Here is a 22,018-nt window from a genome sequence, read left to right as displayed (position 1 = left end):
TGGAATTTTAGTTTCAGGAAAGATGAGCTTAACTGCTCCTTAAACGAAACTGAACAGGTTGTTTTTTAATTTGAAAATTCATTCCATTTTCACTGAATAAAAATTTTCGAAAAATTCTTTATAAAAATAAATAAAAAAAAACCAATGTACTGATCGAATTGAGTAACCTTTTCCTTTTTCGAAGTCGGTTAAAAATTACTTATTGCAATAATTGGCTAATTATGCAAAAAAATATATATTCGATTGTTATGCAAAATAAGGTACACTTAATTCATTTAAAAATGATTCCCACGTGAAGCTACATACAATCAATCCATTTATTGGAAGCTTAATATAAACAATATTTCACTGCTTACCGAGAAATGTATAGCACATCTCATTTGCTGAGTTATAGCAGCCAAACCGAATGTTAACCAAGCCCATTAATTACAATACAAAAGCGATCGATGCTTATAATGAGAGGTGCAAAATAAAATGAGAAATTCACCGTGCACCGGCTCGCGCTGATCGCGTAAACATCGCGTTCTCGAAAAATACTCATTTGCATAGATCGTGCATTATAATGAATCGGTTTACTTTGTATTCAGTTCGTAATTTGCATAAAGAATTTATGTTACGAAGTCACGTACAGAAGCGCGTATAGCCGAAAGCGTGGAGCATCAAATTAAAATAAATCTCTTCGGTGAAAAACAATTGAGTCTGGGAAAAAAAAGGATCTGTTCATTAACTTAAATGATTATCTGTTTGTTAATCAGTGGAATTTATGTTGTTGGACTTCCAAGTAAATTAAGATATGCAAGTTATTTAAACGTTTCAGAATTAACAACGAAGGGAACGAGAGTTAAGCCGTCGTTTGACAGAAATTTTCAACCTGAAATGAGCTCGGCTCTTCAATTAAACGGCATTTAAAGAGAAAGAGCAGTTTCTTTATCCAAGAGAAAAAAAGTTTAAGGAGTTATTTACCACCACTATTTGCCAACTTCTGTATCACTGATTCGCATATCAATCTGTGTGAAACTTGTCAAATTACTTGTACTCCGTTCGAACATCAAATTTATTTCCTTGATACCGTAATGACGAAACTTTTCTGCTCTTGCCTCCAGGTGATTGAAATATATGGTGTGAAAAACTTCGGTAGTTAACAATCGATTAGAGGATTCGAAAGAGATCATTCATTTCCTTAGCTGATCGTTAGAAATATATTTCTCATTGTTTGATTTATCAGGGAAAGGAGCAATATTTGCACTTACTTCTAATTAACCGCGTGTCGCATAAACTCATGCATATTTATGTAGGAAGAGTAGCAAAGTTTCTCAGTGGTTATGCAAAATTCAACAGGATACCCAGGAGTCATATTTATTTCATCGACATGTTATAGGCATTCGTATCCGTGTTTACTACCCTCTTGAAAACTGTTGCTGTCAAACTGTAATAAATGTCCCCTATAATGATACTAAATCGTAGAACGTCATAAAATTCTTCAAGTGAAGCAATAAATAAAGAAATCAATAATTAATTCATTACAAGAAGATGCAAATTAATCTTTAGAGTATGCGAAGGCTATTTTTATATTTAAAACTCTTTTCACCCTTAAAAAGATCATATGTAAGAGGTTTTTAATTGTCAAATTCAAATCTGATATTAAAATAAGAGGCAGTAGAAAGACGAGCATAGTATAATTTTACTTTTCAAGATTGAAAATCTGGGTCTTTTCAAGTTTTCCCACGTCAGCTGATCAACGAAAAGATCGATCAAGGGAATTACAATCGACTCTCAGTCTTATAATCGAACGAAGGAAATCGCAGCTTCCCTTGCAAGTGCAATTACTGGCCACCGTTCTAGGCTCGGTTAAGCTCGCAATTAAACTTTATCTTTAATCGGTCGGTGTAACCGAGGGATAATGATTGTTCGTAGACTTGATCCAGCAGCGGGAGGAATTCAGGAAAATCAAGAATTAATTATCAGGTGGAATCTTCAGCTATCGATTCCTCTCTCCGATGCGATGGTTTGAAGTTCAATTTAAAGTTCTTGCAAGATCTTCTTATTGCAATTAAATATTCTTGAATTTTAATAAAAATTGATTTCAGGCAATTAAAATAAGAGTCATAGTTTATAAATTCTAATTTCTGATTTTATAAAATTCGATAAATAATAATTGTTGTTCTCATGTACGCGAATTAATGATGTAGTAAAATAAAATGTATATGCAAATTTGGATTGAAACACCACCAGAAAGTGGAGTTGATAATGTCTGCTACGTGGAATAATTAACTTCTATAATATAATCCCTTGCTCAAGCTGCATAATAAAGCAAAGAAACAAGAGTATGAAATAAAAGCTTGTATGCCCGCTATATTACAGAATACATTCCTTTAAAAGACTGGTCTGGCTACGATTTTAAAACCTCAGGAAATGCAAAATTTATCTCTCAACAGACTTTACTTTTTCCTACGCCACGGAATAAAGAAGTTATTTATAGCTAGTTCATTTACATGTACACTCTCTTAGAATATAAAGAAGTTCTTTGAATAAAATTGTTCTGTAATCTGTACACGAGGTTCAACCATGTTGCCAGGTTAAATATTGAAAGATTATTAAAGATAGAAACTTATATTTCGCTTCGAAGAAACTGAAAGGAATTTCCTGGGGCACTGTTCGTCACATTAGAAATCATTATGAGAACTAACAAGATATTGCTGATTCTTTTAGCGTTAGATTTCTTACAAACCTAAGACGTTTGACATTTACCAGACTGTCGTCTGCTAAAAGCAACACGTGGCCATTGTCCGGTAATTGGAACATTGTCTCACCATGTGGCTACTGCTTTTCGAGGGGTGAATTGGCTATCCGCAACAAGGGATGATTCAAGATGATAAAATAGATAAGACATTGAGTTGAGCAGGTGTACTCTAATTCAATTCTATTGAATTTGAGTAAGGCATATTAAAATAGTCAATGAAAAATTAACAAACATAATTATTCATCAACAGAAAATACAAAATTAATTAATATTTTTAATCGTTGAGCTTTAAAGTTTCTCTGTGCAGTATACAGTTTCCGTTTAATAAATGGTTTCAACAGAGACTCGAATTATTTCAACGAAATAATGTAATTTAGCGTGGAAAGGAGCTTTCGCCAGTTATCATTCGAAAATCTGCTTCGTTAGACAAATATACTAGCTACCACGTTAAATATTTTGACAGGCTGTGTTAAACAAATTTGATGTTTAATTAAACCGCTTAGTTAGAGCGTGATGATAATGGTTGTGTAACTTGACCACTCGCTGTGATAATTATATTTGTAAACTGTACTGTTCGTCCAAAATCGATTATAATGTCAATCAAACGAAATAACATTTTGCAACAAAATCAATAACAAATCAATTACATAGTGATAATTGATTTAATAATCTTCTGCTGTCTCATTAAATTTTTAAATATCCCAAAATAAATTAGTTTACATTTAATAATTAACAGCAAAGTGGTACTTGAACAAAATAATGATTCTAGAATTAAATTTAAAAACCCAAAAAAGGATCACAACTAAATTATTATAAATGAATGTAATCAATTATTACAATCTATTAAATAAAAAGTAAGAACCTAATAATTAAATAACTTGAATACCAAAATTGATTGATTGTATAATTAGTGTTATGGCACTGGAGAAATTTTCGAACAGGAAGAAAGAAAAACCAATGTCTACAAAAAGATAATTGAAAATGACAAATTTAGCTTTAAAGCTGGCATTACTGAAGCTTCAAATGATACCGTCGTCACGAAGAGAGGAATAAATGTTCACGGTTAATTGCCACAGGCGATATTTCGACCTCGACGACGAGAGATTAAGTCCCTCTGTTCTTTTTCTACCTAGTTCGCGAGAGAACCTTCTGCTAGTTTGAAAGTCAAAAAACCCCTTCAACGTGTAAAGAGCTCAATTCCAGGAAGGATTATTATTTTTATCTACGATTTAATTCCTGCATTTCATGTTCGACGTATATACGATCCGTTTGAAGAGTAACCGGATAATATTTGTGAAAGTTATCGATGTTACATTTGAAAAAATCGAAGCGAGCGTCTTTAAAAAAATTCCCTTGAGAAGTGATACACCGATGGAGATGTATTTCCCATTCCTTCAGCAACGTTGGAAGTTTTCATCCTTTAGAAACGTTCACTTGGTCGATCACGGCCCTTTGAATGTTTTCAATTCTACGAAAATGACGACCTTTAAGATGATTTTTAATCTTAAGAAATAGAACGAGATCGCAGGGACCAAGCTTTGAGCGACATAGAATCGTTTCACTGATCGAGGAGCAGCTTTAGAAACTCGAAAACAATAATGATGTTTAAGAAAACAAACGACAACAGGAGATTTTTCAAACACTGGAAAAGAATAATCCATGGATAACGAATGGATCTTTTCGACGGAGGAAAAGCTCGCTACCATGGTCGAAGGAGGAGGAAAAACGAAGAAGAAACGTAAAGAAAAGCGCAAAAGACGATGGGGTAGACGGGTGGAAAGGAAGAGAGAGAAATTTATCACGTACAGATGTCTACGAGGACACATCAAGATAATGAGATCCGTGCTCCTTTCTCCGCCATAAACTTGTAAAAAACTTGTCGTCGTCGACATTGTAACAATGTCCCATGGCCGACGAATGATCCGTCCTTGTTCATCCCTTTTATCACGGCTTCGAACAAACTTGACGACGTCGGTGGATAACGAGTAATAGTAGTTCCTTACGATCATTCTCAGACTCGAGAACTTCATTTGGAAAACATTGTCCTAGACATTACTGCAATGATTGTCCAATAACGTCCCTTTAGTTTTATTATCATCTTTGTTGTTATCCAGATTTATGTCCACTGATGGATAAGTTTACTAATTTTAACCGAAGTTACACTTTGGAATGTTTTGAAATTGCTCATAATATTAGATGTAGACTAGTTGAATAATGAATTAATCTACTTTTAAATTGAACTGTGTGGGAATTGACATTTCTACTTTTGAATGATCTGTTTTCACGTTGACCTATATTTTGATAGATCTGTCATCGAATGGATTTATTTTAGAACTGGCTGAAGTAAAATTAATTTATCTCCGAGTTGATCTATTTTTCATATCAATCTAAAATTAACTGACCTTGGAACTGACGTATCTATGAATTCTAAAATTCATCTTGGAATAATTTAGATTGGTACCTTGCAAAATTAGGATGTTACTAATAATATTCAACGTTTGTCTTAGATTTTCCTTTACTAATTTTGTTCAGTTATACAAAATTCAAGGAATTTATCACGAACGACCTACATCGCGAGTTTAATATTATCGAGTAATTAAGCGAAGAATAAATTTTAAAAAATTTTATACGGAATTAATATTACAATATAAGACGGAGATTTGAATATTTCTAATTATAATGCTACGATGGTACGTTAAATCGTTCATTTATATAATGAACCCCTTTTTTAATTGAGAAAAACATCGATTAACAGATTAACCAAAGATGCAATAAGAGACTCTAGCAGAGAGCAATCGATGAACGAGATTTCCACGTGGAGTGATAACGTTTTGGGCGAACAAGGAAATTCCGGATGTCGAGCTGCGAACAGAGTCCATCGACAAATTGCTTATTTACGTCAAATGCTGTGGAACATTCTGCAGAGAACCGATTGCGATGCAATTCCATCTAGTCTAGATATAATGCCTCGTGTCTGTACGAACGTCTACCACACAGTGATATCGAGTTAACAGCTTCTGACTTTGAAATCGCCTACGTAATTGACTTCAACTTTCCATAAGAAATACATCAAACCATTTCGATGTTCTTTACAACTGTAGATATAATGGAATTTGCCATTGATTCAATAACAGAGAAATAAATTTCTTCGTTCAATAAAGAAACAAATTTTTATTAAGTTTCCAAAGAGAAAAATTTCAATTTGAAGGAACTTCAGTTTTCGATTAATTTATTAAGAAAATGGAATATCTTTCTTGAAAGCAGATTCAAGATCAGAGAGGTATTTCGTGTAACGCGGACTTAAATATGCATGTAACACTTGACAAGGCACCTTCTGCCGGTTCGCATTCTAACGAAGGAATTCACAGGAATAATTGCCAATTCACTAAATGGATTTTACTACTATTCGCAAAGAGGCCGTAATTACGTCGGTCAAGGAAACAGGGCTGAAGCACAGCTGTCGCTAATAAAATAACATTTTGTAACACCTTTACGTCCTTTGGATTCTAATCGAATTAAACAAATCTATTTGAATGTTTATTGAGTATAATTAAATTTTCTCCATACCAATTTGAGGCAAGACGAACTTAAAATTTATTTTGATACGAATAAGTAAAAATGATTTATACCCTACTGATGTTCATATCCCCTATAATCCTGATCTTTTTTACCACCATCTGCATTTATAGCAAGCATCAGTCAATAAAAATGAGGAAGAAAAAGCATGGAAGACCCTAAAATGTTAGGTAGGGTGTTGCGTTTTCTCGCGGCACGTCTTAGCACCCCCTAAGGGTCACCCTTACCCTCCTCTTTTTCCAATTTCCTCGTTCGGTCGGGGACCCCTGGAGATGCCAGAAGCAATAAAAGCCTGCCGCCTTCTGTTCGTCTTAAAAGTTCGACTGGTCTGCCAGGAAGAGACGAGTTTATGGTTGCGGCCCCGTGCTACGATCCGCTCGGGAGGAGGCGGCCACCAATTCACCCGGGTCCGTTTTCTTCCTTGTTTGTCTTTCGTTCCTCCTCTTAAACTAGTTCCTTCTTCTCGTTTGGGAAACGCTGTGAATTATTAGCAGCCCTCTAGCTCCTTTTTCCAACAAGCTATTCCATTCATTCCCTGTTTGATGTTGTTTGACATCAATGTTTATCTCGTCGAGAAAAATAATTGCAAAATCCAGAATGAGTTAAGATTCTTTGGAGCGAAGTACTAATATTTAAGAAAACCTTGCAAATTATTTGTGGACTATAAAAGAGAAATGATTTTCAAAACTCTCAATCGTATATTATTACAATTATCAAATGATTGACACAGTCGTATTATTCAAATTCAAAATTTCAGAAGACAACAAATCGACCACCGAATATATGACAGAAAAATTTGTCAAACAAACGTGTAGATGTCTCCAACAGTGATGAATATTTTATTACTCCATAAAATACGAAATGTACAAAACGACAACGTGCCTAGTACGATCCCTTTTATATTCCTCATCGATAAAACTGATTCATTTGCACTGGCTATCGTAAATCGAAATCGTGTTCAACTTTGTTGAAATGCTTTGTTACCAAACTTCTATTTGCTACTATGCTTTGGGCAAGTTTATAGTTATTCAATAGTAGTTCTACTATTGTTAGAATGAAAGAAAAAATAGAATAGATGTTTATTTTCGACTGCTTTTTCTCCGGTATTTGTTTCACAATTGATACTCTCTGAATCACAGATTCGTGTTTGACTTCACCGCTTTCATTTAGAATGTGAATGCATTACCGAAACCGTGTAGTTTACAGAACTTGTCAATAGATCTTTTGTTTTCGAGTTCGTTTCGCGGTCCGGCAAGAATTTCACGAGTTAACAGTTTACGGAAGAAGCATGGGTGCTATTTAGAAAACGCGAGGAAAACAGATTCGTGGTAACGCGGAATTCGAGACAAACGAGTTTAGAAATTAAAAGAATTGAAACTTACGAAATGATCTCGTCTCAGAAATAAATTAAAAAATTTAGCCAATTTTTATGCTAAATACTTAGCCACAAATCATATTAATTGAAATGATTAAAATATAATAAATTATATATGTAAGAAATCAACGTAACAAAGGTTTTAAAATATCGAAAATAAAATAATCAATTTTGAAGATGAAATGTTCCATAAAAATGAAATGCTGTTTGAAATTTTCTGATGTAAATTTTAATTTCCAGTGTTCATAATTTTAAATGAATACATTCATGTAAAATTTCAGTAATTTAAAGCGTAAAAAAGCAATATCTGGATATTAGTTTCTCTTCTACGTACACGTTGAAGTACACAAATATATAATATTAAAAATGTTACTGAAAATTAAGGTACGAAAAATGAAATTTAAATATTAATACTCTGACGAACGTTTGTTTTCACGGAAATGCAACGAAGTTTCCGCTAAATCTCTCAAATTTCCGATTCCATGCCGGGCTAAATGTAAACTTTGCTGCAGCGGCATGTAAATTTGAATTCTATCTGAACCATGGTTTTCGAAGCACTGGCCTATGTAAATCATTTTCCGCCACTACAGTTGAGAGTCAATTAGTATGTAAATATGCATTTTCATTATTAATCTATAACTCGGCAAAGTACCAGAGAGGAGTGGATGTGCCTCCAACTTTTGCCTCCTTTTCCGAACTCGATTACGAATTCTTGTTTCGACTTGGAGAAATTTAAAACAGCACTAAGCAAGACGATTAAAACCCATGCAAACGTTTCAATTAATACCATTAAGAGTTCGAAAAGTCAAGTCTTCGTTATTAAAGTTTTTCAATCAGAAAATATCTCTCCATTTCAATAATGAAAAAAGGAAAAAAAAAAGAAAATATTATAAACAACTGCAGAGTCATTCTTTCATGATCAAGAAAATTACTACTCCTAATTTTAATAATTACAAATTCACAATCACTCAGTCTACTAATAAAGATTTAAAAATTAATCTTTTATCTATTTCAACAGTGATTATGGATCGAAATCGTCCCCCCTACTCAATTCCTCGAAATCACCCTGCATCGACTGGGTGCACTATACGCAGGCATCGCCGGTGAAATATTTCTTTCACCGAAATCCCAGTTTCTGCATCGCTAGAGAGCTCGCGAGTACATAAATATTTAGCAGCGCTAAAAAACTACCCCCATGGCTCGGTGGTAATTCCTCCCTGGCCACCGGCTGAAAGTTAAAAACTTCTCGACACCGTCAGGGAAGTTTGGCTGGCTGGAAAGAACGGATGAACGTGCGTGGAAACGACGAAGAAACATTTTTCATCGTTCAGACGACGCGTTGTAGTTATACGTATCCACTAGCTACGTGTCCAAATCTCTCGTCGAGGCGTTACTTATACTTATGGGGCTTGAAAAATCCTGAAAGCAAAGATTTCTCTGCTCCTTCGATCTTATATTTCCCGGTCGCCTCTGGGGCCCGGGGTCGCTATCTTGAAAAGTGCGTCGATAAAATTGGCCACCCGACCGCGTCCATTTCCGGATCAGAACAACAGCCAGCTTTTCCATTGTTTTCAGTATCCTTTAAGGAAGAGCTTTGGGTTTTATTCATCGCGACTACCGTCGTTAGTTAATCCTACAAAGGCTCGCGTTGTATTCTTGCAGTTTCGCTTCGTTTCTCGAGAAAACGTTAACGATTGCAATAAATTGCACTGATTTTCCTTCAATTTTTAATGAACAAGTTGCAGGTATTAAAAATCTCAGATAGTATTTACTTGTATCTTCTTACAAATTTCAAGTGATTAAAGATCTTCACAGGCAATTCATAAGCAAGAAACAAACTTCAATTTCAAAGTAAACCACCAAAGCGTAACTTGCTCTGCTAACTGGAAACAGTGAAAATCCCGAGCATCCCTTCCGGTTGCAACTGGACGAAGAGTGGTGCACTGGAAATTCCAGGGATTCCTTCAGCTGCCAAGAGGAAAAACGACAACACAGGATGTTCGTTTCCTTTAAAAGACTTCCTCGGCAAACCTATGCTCTCTGAATGGGATACACGATCCTTCCATTGACACAGAATCCCCCGATGTGAACAGCTTTGCAAATTAACTTGCGATAAAGCGTCTACTCTCTCCACTGTATCCCAAGATTGGCTAGCCATACGTCCTTTAAAGGACTACGGAGTCCTGTGAGTTGCTGACGCATTCAACTCGTCTCCTTCGGTGGCTTCTGAATTTCAATACAATCTACCGTCCGTTAATTACAGTCTCGTCCGGTCGACGAATTTTCCGACTAAATCAAAGCGAAGATTTGCTTTGTATTCTCAATTCAACCTTTGGAAGTTCAATTATTTAGCGATGAATTGTTGGAAATTGAATTAATGTAAATTTTTTCTTGAAAAATTTGTATGTCCAATTTTTGTCCATGCTCAGTGGTACACTTTCGGTAGGTCTGGGTCACAATTGACCGAGCCACCATTCAGTACCGTCCTCGCGAAGATTCATTAATTTCAAGAGTAACACAGCCATTGTCCTCTCTCTTCTTTTCTTCTATTTCTTTGTTTTCCTTCCACGATGATAAATCTCTGTCGCGGAAAATTCAAGAATATTTTGACAGCTTCTGTATGGCGGATCCTTCGAAACGATTACTCGTTTCAAAGGCGACTGTTCTGGTAATATATACGGTCAGGCAGGTACGCGTACTTCTGGACACTTCTGGGCTTTCGTTTGGAATTAAAGTTACAAAAGGTAACGAGACAAAGGATTACCAGCTGTATCGTAGAAATGAGAAATATCGTATTACGTATGAAATACCGCTGAAAAACGTTTTGTAATTCCTCGCTGATTATCCTTTTTAAATGTTTGGAAATAAAATAAAGAGATTAAGGATATTAAACTGTATTGCATTTATTAATCACTGCACATTCACCAGGCAGTAATTCCATTTTTAATTAAGCTTATCTACTTTGCTCATGCTTGTTTCCGAATACTAACGATAATTCTTTGAAAATTATATATATTATCAAAAAATAAATGACATAGTAGTCAAATATTAACAATAAATTTTTCTGTTTCATTTACTGTATAACGTGTTCACTTTGGAATCGAAATTTATATTTCATTAGACACATCTATGCTCGCGTTATCAAACGTTGTACATAACGAATCACTTCTGCACGGAGTTCATTCTCCATTCACAAACGGATTTATCAAAAATTTATGGAATATTCTGAGAGTAAGTCACGTTATCACCAATTATCAGATGCATTCGAAAATGGAAACTAAATTTCAGCACGATAAAAAATATTTTTCATTTCATTTTATTTTCCTGTGTCAGCTTTCCAATGGACATTTAAATAATAATTCTTGAACTCTTTCCAGTTTAGACTCAGCATCCAAGAATAATTTTTTGTTCATTGAACGCTCAATTGGAAAGCTAGACGAAAATACTGACGAGTAATGATCAAAAGTTTAACGTAATCCGTTTGATTGAAATGTTTACGAAATATCAAGCTACCAACGCCGCTTCATTTCGACGAAAGGGGATATTTTACAGTGCAATTTCAATTACGATAAAACATCGGATAACGTTAAAATATCGCGGTTTTAATTCACGCTGTTGACATCCAGTTTAATCACTCTTTCTCCACCGAGTTCTCTCGGCTGGACGAAAAATTACTTGATTTATCTATTTAAACTTTCCACTCGAAACTCCCATAACTTGTCCCCCTCGTATGAACGCGACTTTCCCCGCGGTTATTTCGCGAAACTTTGCCTTTTTTTTCTTTCTTTTTCAATGAAGATTGTAAAACTTTTATTATTAACACCGTATATTTTAATAACACAATGCCGTGACAGCGTATCGTCTCGAATGACAATCATATTATGTTTCCTCCACTCTGAGGACACAAAAGGTATTCTTATGGAATAAAGGAGAAGAAAAATTCACGAGCTAAGCGATACTTTAATAATCACCTTTTTGTACCTTTATAAAATTCTACCTCCGAAAATAGAGAACGTCATTCTAATTTTTAATTAATTAAATGGAGTTGAAAAAAATACAATTTTCCTGTAAAATATAAAAAATTTTCAACGTTTCGTAGAAATATGTTTCTCTGCATTTTAACATCATAATGAACTCTATAATTATACGAAAGCACAAATGTTCTACCAGGTGTATGTTTTAATTCAGGAAGATTTCAACACATTATCACAATGAATATAATAGATGTCTCGAGGGCTTCTGGGAGTGGAAATAATTTGAATGGAAATGAATCGATCCGTATTGGCATATTAAATTGGCAGATCAATGGAGGCTATACTTACTTGTTTGCTTTTCAATTTCCACGATAACCGAACTGAACTGCCAACGACAATTCCTTTCGGTTTACATATACCCTGCTTTCTGTGCAGGGTCAACTGTTCAATACAAGCTAATTAACCTGTCGTTTCAGATTATATTAAATTGTATTCACCTGGTGTTCCTGGGTGATATCAAAAATTTAGTATAATTGAGAAATTAAATTGAAAAGATGGATGGATAAGAAAATTTTAAATAAAATTACTTAAGATAGAAAATCCTAAGTTTACATTAAAGAATCGAATAATTATCAACAGTACTAATAAACCCCATATTTATTTCCAAAAGCCTCCATTGATTTTCCCAAAAATCAAATAACTATTATTGCAATGTGTTTTATTGCGGTCTATCTTTCTTGCGACAGTGTAAATCGTTACACGCGAATAACACTATAAACGAAACGTTGAAACGGTGACTGATATCTCGTAGTTCTATCCCCTAAGGGGTGTGCAAATGCGAGCCAGTTAAGTGCGAATGGATTGAAAAGCGTAGCGCCAGGATCGAATCGACTGAGCGAATACGAGAACAGTAATAGTCGTTTGTTTTTCAATTTCCCATGGTATCGACAACAAACGTGTTTGTATGTGTGTGTGTTTGTAAAAGAAGAGAAAGCGTACTGATCGAGGGAGAACACTATTCGTATGGGGTCAAGCGTGACAGAAGAATTTTCTCCTTCGAGTAACGACGCTAGATCCTGGATCCTGTCGATCGAGTTTCCTCGTGATAGATAGCTTCAACGATCGTCTAGACATTCTGCTTAACCCTGATCTACGTTCCTACAATCTATCTTGCGAATAATCAACTGAAAATCCGAATTTTTCTTCTATACCCTTTCTACTTCTAATTATTCCTTCTTTCACTGAATTACTCTATTAATTAGTGCACTTTGATTCTGCACTTTTGTCTAATTTTAATATTATCCCTGGTTGATTTTCGGTGATGTTGGTAATAAACAGAATATTAAATCTCACGAAGCACGATTGCTGTTTAGATATTTGTTAAATCAACTAAATTCTATGGGCAACTGGGTCATCACGTTCAATGAATAATATATTCAATTCAAGTTAGGTAGGAAATTCAATTAGATTTACAGGACTAATAATGTCAGATTAATCGTAACTCGGTTTACAACAGTTAATTATTAATAATTTTCTGCATACGTACTGGAAGTAATCGCATTTCCATTGCTAAACATAGAGCAGTGTTTTACAGTGAATTAGTCCATCCTTTTAGAATTACGTTACAAAATAAATAATAAATAATAATGTATCTATGAGTAATATTAAATTGCAAAAGAAGAAAAATAAAACAATCTTAACAAGCGTTGTTTCGCACAAATATAAGAAAGTCAAACACTTTTATCAAATTCGAACAACAGCATTTGTCTGAAAAATCCTGACAAATCGTCGCGGTGTTCGAGACAGGAAAAAGTGTTTCTTTGTCAGATTAATTCACGAAAACGTCGAGTAAGTATCGCCAGTTCTCTTTGCGTATCCATCGATGACATGGACAAAGTCGAGCAGTTCGCAAAGCAACGAGCAACGATTTATCAAAGGCTAAGGATCGCTTTCCGACGACGAAAAGAAATGTACGACATAGTTCGCTACAAAGTTTCCTCCTACACTATCTGAAATCTCGTTTGCGAAGCAAGAAAAGAACCTACAGGGATGAATATTTCCCTTCCACGTGCATAGAAAACTGTATGCTTCGGTTCAGTTCAGAGACAAAGAAATAAATGATACAAAGAAGAAATAAAACTGGAAAAACAAGTAAAGAGTATTCAACTGATAAATTTTAAGAGAAATTTCAATATTTCTTAATAAATTGATTTCACTATAATACAAAATTTTAACTGTAACTAAATAAAATTCCACTTCCAATTTATAAGAAAAATATTTCTCTATCATTTGAACCAGGAATTGAAATCGTTTTCCTATTTTTATTGCAAATGTGCTAAAATTGATCTCTCAGAAAGTCTGTGGATTAAGAGATCAGACCTTCCTATGAAATATATCTTCACTGTTTACGATTGATATTTCCGATATTTTTCTATTTCCTTCGCCAGGAAGGTTGAAGCATGAAATTAATTGACTTTGCAAGGACATTATTCTCTGTTTCCAGGTGCATTTTCTTCGAAACAGAAAAAAAGCCGCTGGTTAGTTGGCGGGATTACGAATAATCTTTATTTATAGACGGTGTATCAAGGGACGGTAGGTTGACTCATTTTTTTAATTACAACCGCGTCTCGTTGAATAATAAGTGCCGCCCGTTCTTGATTACTTCGATTGCCGAGGAAAATGGTCACATCTGGTCCTAGGTGTTTTCGAATGGAAAGCGTGCCGATTCATCGAACAGTGACGCTTTAATTGCAAGCGATAAAACAGATAACAAGGTTCTGTCGGATCGTGGAAAATATCCTGAACGATTGAATTTATTACGTGTTATCGTAAAAACTTTTACGATTATATCTCGCGATATTTTGCTCTTTCGACGGTTTTCTTATTTACGAGCGATCCTATGAATATTTTAATACCTGCGGCAACGCATTTATGCCCTCTTATCATCCTGATTGTCCTCTTTTTATTGTTTGCCGATATGTCAAACTAACTTCAATAAGGAAATCAAACTGGATTCATCAAATTTATGAACGAAAATATTAAACCGAAAATTGTGAAAAATTGCTAGAATTTCATTTTAGAAAAATGTTTGTTAACAAGATAATTAATTAATTAAGATCATATGATCAGAAAATGATCTAATGTTTCAAAGCATATAAAATCATTGAACAAACAGTAATTTGAAAGTTCAGAACATTTAAAAATGTCAACATTTCAAAAAAGAAAAAATATTATTCTTTAACAAACAGTAATTATTTCCACTAGTATTTTCAGCAACGGATCTTCAATTATTGTCAGCAGATCAATTAAAAAGGAAAATATAAAAATCACAAAATGTAGTTTAAAAAAAAGATTTCAATAGCCAGAAGGGTATTAGTAAATTCATAAATCCCAAATAGAATATTGCAAATGACAGGCTTCGTATTTCGTGATATTAATTCGCTAAATTTAAACTGAACAAAACTCCCGACGGTAACCAGGCAGCTTAATTATTCGCAACACTAATTTATTGAGAATAAAAGGGAAACGCGAGGGGTGCTTTGCACGTAACACTAATTTATTGACTGAGAAAAAAATGAAAAAAACTCGCGAGAGCAGCTACGCGGTACGCTTCATCATCCGCAACACTAATGAAATCCTGTGCACCCATGTTTCATACCACGCAACACTAATTCGAGAAATCCACTGCAGCTGTCCAAAGCTGCGTATAATCACCTGTCCAGCTGTTTTAGCTGCTTCGTGATTCTGGGACAAGTTTCACAGTTAAAAATTTGGAATTTTTTTTCAAAGTTTGTAACACTAGAAACATGTGCTCATTTGGCATTATTATTAAAAAGAAAAATAAAGATTTAATATGAAAATGCTAATTCAAGGAAACTGAATTTATAATCTTTTAGAACGTTAAAAATTTAAAGCACTCAACAATTTTAACACTAACAAACATGATTAATCGTTATTATGAGCGTAATAATGTTTTCATTGCCGTAATGAGCACGTTAATTTTGATTACCTCAAGCATCTCATTATGCAAATTTTATGAAAATTTAGAGATACAAGGCAGACTGAAAAAAGCTCAAGTAAATAAATGCATACAAAAGGTACTATGTATTATGTGTACATTTTAATAAATTTCTCTGAAATTACCTCTCTACAGTTTTGCATAATAAGACACTGCTTGACTTCGTTCAAAATTATAGCAATTACTAAAAAATACGAATTGCAATCATTTAATATATTAAATTTCTAAAACGAGCAATCAAGGTCTGATGGAAAAAGCTTTATTATTTTATATTTTCATGCATGAGACAGTTTTGTAAAAACATAAACTATATCTTGTTTATCAGTGCTTATGATCAATAACCAATAATTGATCAGATTTCGGATGACACCAGTAATCTTATGCATGCTTTGCAAAGCAAATTAGTTTGTACTTACCATTTCGATGAACTGGTACTGAACACCTTGGCTGTCGTGTCATCCATATGGAGGTGCTGCTTGAATCCATTACCCAAGAATCCTCGAAAATCTTGTTAGATATCTAAAATTATAAATAATAAAAAAATAAAATTACCGTGTGATAAAACTTTCAGTAGCTGTCAATGTGTTAAACGAAATAATGGCCCTAAGAAACTATCTACCCGAAAATTGATTAAATATTTATCAGTAACGATGATTTCATTCGCCCTTCCAAAAACCATGGGTCGACCCATGGACCACCTTTAGGGTCATAAATTGTGACAGAAGCGAGAATCCCAAGAGCGGTCCCGCGTCAAAGCCAGAAACTTGGTCGCGTTGTTCTATTATGCAACGGAAAAGCTGGAGACAACAGCTGCGTGCGACATCGGGAATAGAATTTACCATCTTTCGTCGGTGACTTCTTTCGAGGTGAACCACGCGACACTCACTGAAATATCGATGAGGACGCGAGCGAGCACGAAATCGCTGCTCATCCAGTTACGTTCCTTCACGTGACTCTCCACGACTCCTCTTTCCGACTGATCGAACGAACGTTTTGTAAACATTTTACGAGACGATTTATCGCGAATGGAATGTTTGAACAGAGACACGCAACGGAACAGTCGGATACGGATGTTTGAAATTTATTAACCGTGCTAGGAAACTCGAAGCTGGTTGAAGGTAAACAAGATTGCGTATTGCGTCCAAGTATCGCAACGTTTACAGGGGAAACTAATAAAACCCTGCAAGCTTTTGTCCTTCCGAAAATCTGAAACGTGTAATTTTTCGGAAAATTTTCATTTCTCCTGGAATTAACAGAGTATTCGAATGGAATCTCCGTTTCTTTAAACTTTGAAATATGTACACAGCAAATTCTTGGAATTATATTTTGAGGACGGAGATTCTACTGTAGAAAATGGTTAAATGTTTTTATCTTTAAATAATTACTTGAAAAATGGGAAAATATGAACAATTTTTGTTTGATCATAGTGTCAGTCATCTATGTCTTAAGGTTTAAGTGTCCGCTGTTTAAGAATTAACTCTAAATGAATTGTAACTAAAATATCAGTATATTCGTAACAAAAAAAAATCATTAAACGTGGATAATAAATGGTTGAAAAGAATGTTTTTTTTTTCTATCTCGTACACAGTTTTGATTGCACATCGTTATTAACCGGATCGTCGTCGGTCAGCTATTCCTGTAGCGAAAATCGCAGGCTGTACTGAAAATCTAATTAACCGGTTGCAATTACTGACCCCCCTATGTAATTAAAGCTGATTCTCATAACCACTCGACGTCACAGCGAAATACACTTTTTGATGAATTTCCGAGACTGGTGCGCGACCGCTTCCTTTGCAGAAATTTTCATGTTTAATTGCATATGAAAATCCGTGTCCTGAATGATCAACCATTAAAGCCGAGCTTCAATCTCGTTCATTCTCTCCTCTTTTTTTTTTTTTTCTTTTCAATTCAACACGAAACACAATTACCGATGCATTATTGCTCGAAATCCCCTTCGTTACTACTGTTTTGTTGCGATCCGGCGATGATTAAATTGAAAAAGAAACGAAGGAACAGATTAAATTTAATCCCCGTGTCATGTAAAATAATAAATATCGCGTGATTGAATTATTTGTTTGCCCGATCGTTTCTTTAATCGAACGAGAAACGGCGAGCGATAAATTTTACGTTCAAGAGTTATAATATTTTACGAACAGAGTACATTCCGGATAAAAGCATAAATGATATTTCATTTCTGCTGCTACGTTTCAGACTTATTGCCAGTCGAGGTAATATTATTGATTCTGCTATATCAGTGTATAACTGTAATTTATCTTGACATCTGAATTTTCCAACATTAATTTGAAGAATGTTCTTACAAATTGTAAACGCTTACTATGCATTTTTTTTGCCACAATGTCCGAGGGAGTAAGTAGAGTACCGATTATTTTTCTCGGCGGGAAGTCACTTTTTACTTAGTGTCGTAAATCCCGAAAATTGCGCGAGGAAATTCGGTGTATAAACCACTCCGGGCCACAGTCATCGATTGAATTCATGATTCACGAGTACGGTGACCAAAAGGAGCAGCTTGTCTTACCGGATGTCACGTTCACGGAAATTCGAAGGTTGCCGTGAAATTTTCGAAGGACGAGCCCCGGCATCGGTCGGACATCGTAGCTGAGAAATTCGCAAACTTCGGCCATTTGCGGAATCCTTTTCCACGCGAATATGAAGGACCTCGATCCCGAAGACATCTGCGACGTCCAAAGATTTATCGATGGAACGCTCGATCGAATAAACCATGCATGGAATAAAATTCAATCGGCTGATTTTTATTTCTAATTTGTTTAACAATTACGTTTCAATTACCGCTCCATTTGCTTCATAAATTACCAATAATATCCTGTTGTAATTTAATTAACGCTAACGATAATTATTAATCAACAATTAGCGAAAACAAATTATAATTACATACATTTCTACTGATAATTAATACAAATAGTGGTATGTATCGTATTTGAATAGAGAACAATATATTGAAATCAATTCTGTTTTGACATAAAACAAACATGAAAGTAATTGTTGAAATATTGACTGTTTTATACTTTCGAATATCCAGTGTATTGTTAAGATTTGTACGATTTTTTCTAAATTCTACACAGTGTAATAAATTACGTAAAATTGATTGATTTTTATGAAAGCATGAACACCTGGGTAGAGTTTTTATTCCTGACAGAAATTCACTTCACTTTCGCGTCGACCTAGTAAATCGATGACTCGATTTATAACGCGGAATAACTGATATCATGAAAGTTCCTCCGCGGAAAAATAAACGTCCGATTTTCGAGGAAAAAGGGCTATCGTTATCGTACCTTGCCATATTATTAATCACGAAACAGTACGTTTGAATTATGACAACGAAATGCTCGAGGCACTGTTCGGACATGTAACGATTTTTGCTCGTTGCAATCGACAACCCGGTTATTTAGTGTCCCATATCTATTGATCACTAGCAACGAAACGACCGCAGTGACAAAGTTCGAGTTCGACGTCATGAAACACTGGTAATGTCACTAAAATCATTGTTTTATTACGTTTAACACGATCGTTCTAAATAGATGTTGTGGAAAATGATACATTTCAGTTTGGTAGCTTTCAAAATATTTTTATAAAATATTTTGAAAATAATTTCAATATTTTTGCAAAAATTTATGCTTCAAAATTTTCAAATTTAGAAATTTATTACTTTTCAAGATGACCTAAATTCTGAAATTTACAACTTCTCAAGTGATTCACTCTTCAATTTTTAGTTTTTATTTTCAACTGCAGTCGGTACGAAAATAAATTCTAGAAATAAGTTTCAAGTTATTCAAACATTCATATTTATCATATGTTGCATTCTTGATACCAGTTTCAGCTTCTCCGAGCAGAAATGTCACGATTTACACAACACAGGGAATTCTCTGGCATCGATAGTTTTGCGCCAAATAGAATGATAAAATCGAATCGAGCCATATCCGTTGAATGGTAACGCGAAAAAAGGAGGACCGTTTGCACAGAATTAACATACGAATTCCGGCGAAACTAATAAAAATTCCATCATCGTCAGAAACCAGGCTGGAATCTGCATAATTCGATCACGCCAAGGCTTAACAGAATTCCATGGGTACCCGATAAAACAACATTCGAAACTGAATATCCTTTCGTGAAATGACCCAGGGACCAGTTAAACTCTCTCCGCATACACGTATCACAACTCACGAGTTTCAGAACATTACTCGTAACAAGTGAAGTGGAATCTATTAGATATTTGAATGAAAGAAATGTTATATTATCTCCTATCCGAGGACGGACCATGGAGAGAGACACAATTTTAATATAATTTTAATATAATTTCAAATATTTTGACAATTTCTACTGTCATATAAAAATATTAGGTGTTGAAATACTAGTTAATAACTCCACGATTTTTCTCTGGGAAAAATTTCGTTGATTCCGTAAGACTTTCCAACAGTATTATATCTACGTACTGTAAATGGTAGCAGCTTTAGGAGGCAATATTACAAAGATCAGAAGCGAGATAGCCTTCGCGTCAGACGTCCGATAAGTCGTTTTACGACGACTGTAAAAAGCTGGCGATATATCTCCTTTCAGCGTGTCACGGGACGGAAGTCACCCCTTTTTCCTCGACAAAAGCCTCGCTGCAACCTGAATTCGGACGAAAAGGATCCTTTCCACTTTTGTCCGAAATGATCTGTTAACTTTCGTTCCTGTTTGGATTTAATATCCGTCAGACAGTTATCTGTGGCTTGTTTTCTACAGCCAGGTACATTAAATAACCCGCGATTTATCGTTCTCGATTTCTTTTTTTCATTTTTCTGACAGTTTAGATAGCTTTATGTTTAATGCTGAATCGATCAAATATAAAGGACATTTTTTGCATAGCAGTTGTAAATTAAGAGTACGAAATTTCTTAAACTATTCTCTTTTTAAATGTTAAAGAAGTTGTTATTAATAATTAGAAGCAGTTGATAAGTGAATTGATTCGGTGAAAGCCGAATGCATAAAATCGGTCAATCTTTATGGATGACATTTATGAACGGTCTTTAGCAAAAAAATTCGAGCTATTCCCTAAATCCACTCTCTTCGGTTAATTAGCAGAAATCCTTCCGTCCATCCGTGGATCGCAAGAACCTCCGAATTTCCTTGAGACCACTTAGGAAACGAGTAGCAATATTCGCGGAAGCTGAAAGCTCGGCCACTCGGGAAAATAGAATATTAGTCTTTGAAGAAGAAACTGGTCGAGCCGTGTTAGGCGAACGCAATCTGCAAATATTGCGCCTCTTCCTTCAGCTTCTGTTAAAATTCTCGGATTAATAAACGAAACGAGATCCAGGAAAGCGGAGAGGATGGTGAACTGCATCTTCTGACATTTTCTCTCCGCTTCCTCGCGATAGCACCGTGTTTTCGATTCGAATTGGCTGCAACGAACGAATTCAGAAGGCTGTGAAAAAGTCAACAGCCTTGGTTCAGAGATTGCCAGGATTATTGTCGTAGAAACAAGGAAGAATGGAATTTAATTTTCTTATGAAATTGTTAAATCTCGTCTTGATTGCTTGGAGTTGTTTTTTACGAAGTCAATGTGCTGCTGAATTGATCAAAAATCAATTAAACACCTACTAGAATTTCATAAAAGATGAATAGAAAAATGAGAATGAAAAAAAATAATAGTTATTGTAAATTGCATAAGTTCGATGAAAAAAAGAAGATTCAAAAGTGGAATGGAACCTGGTATTAAATTAAGGCCTCTCATTTAGATTATGAATCCGTAGATTTTATATTAAATCAGTGCTTCTAACGAAACTACCATTAAATCGAATACCTTTCATTTAAATCGCGCATCTGGAGCTTATTACTTAAAATTTATATTTCATAATTACTTTGATATTTCTAACGAAGTGGATTTAAAATTTAATGAAATCGATGAAATGCTACAATACTAATTGTGTAGATCACTTATTCTACTTTAATCATTTTTAAGTAAGTTCGTAAACTAAATTTCTAGAAAAATAAAAATAAAATTGGAATTTCAGACTTTTTTTTTAAATGATTCAAATTCTATTCTATTTCGACATAAATCTACTAGTATTACTTAAGAGTTTCATTCATCAAAAGCGATTCACCGATTCACAGGAAGTTACTCTCGGCTTCACTATCGAACGTGAGCACTAAAAGCTTAACCTAATCTGTCGGTGAGGATTTCGGGTCACGGTTAGCCAGGAACCCATATGGTTATCTGCTTCAAACGGCGACAATCAATAACGAAGAATACATTGACAGCTGTCACTGTGAATCCGCTATTTCTCTTGATAACGTTAACAATGGCCAATAGAAAT

The 22,018-nt window shown here is 34.7% G+C and overlaps 1 protein-coding gene across 1 annotated transcript in view; it reads left to right on the top strand.

Moving 5' to 3' along the window:
- Positions 1–22,018, top strand: part of LOC114871252 (zwei Ig domain protein zig-8) — a 219,763-nt gene that overhangs the window by 34,238 nt on the left and 163,507 nt on the right. The window lies entirely within an intron of this gene.

This window comes from Osmia bicornis, chromosome 10, assembly GCF_907164935.1.
Source record: "Osmia bicornis bicornis chromosome 10, iOsmBic2.1, whole genome shotgun sequence".
Taxonomy (NCBI): domain Eukaryota; kingdom Metazoa; phylum Arthropoda; class Insecta; order Hymenoptera; family Megachilidae; genus Osmia; species Osmia bicornis.
This window is presented reverse-complemented; position numbering and strand designations above follow the sequence as displayed.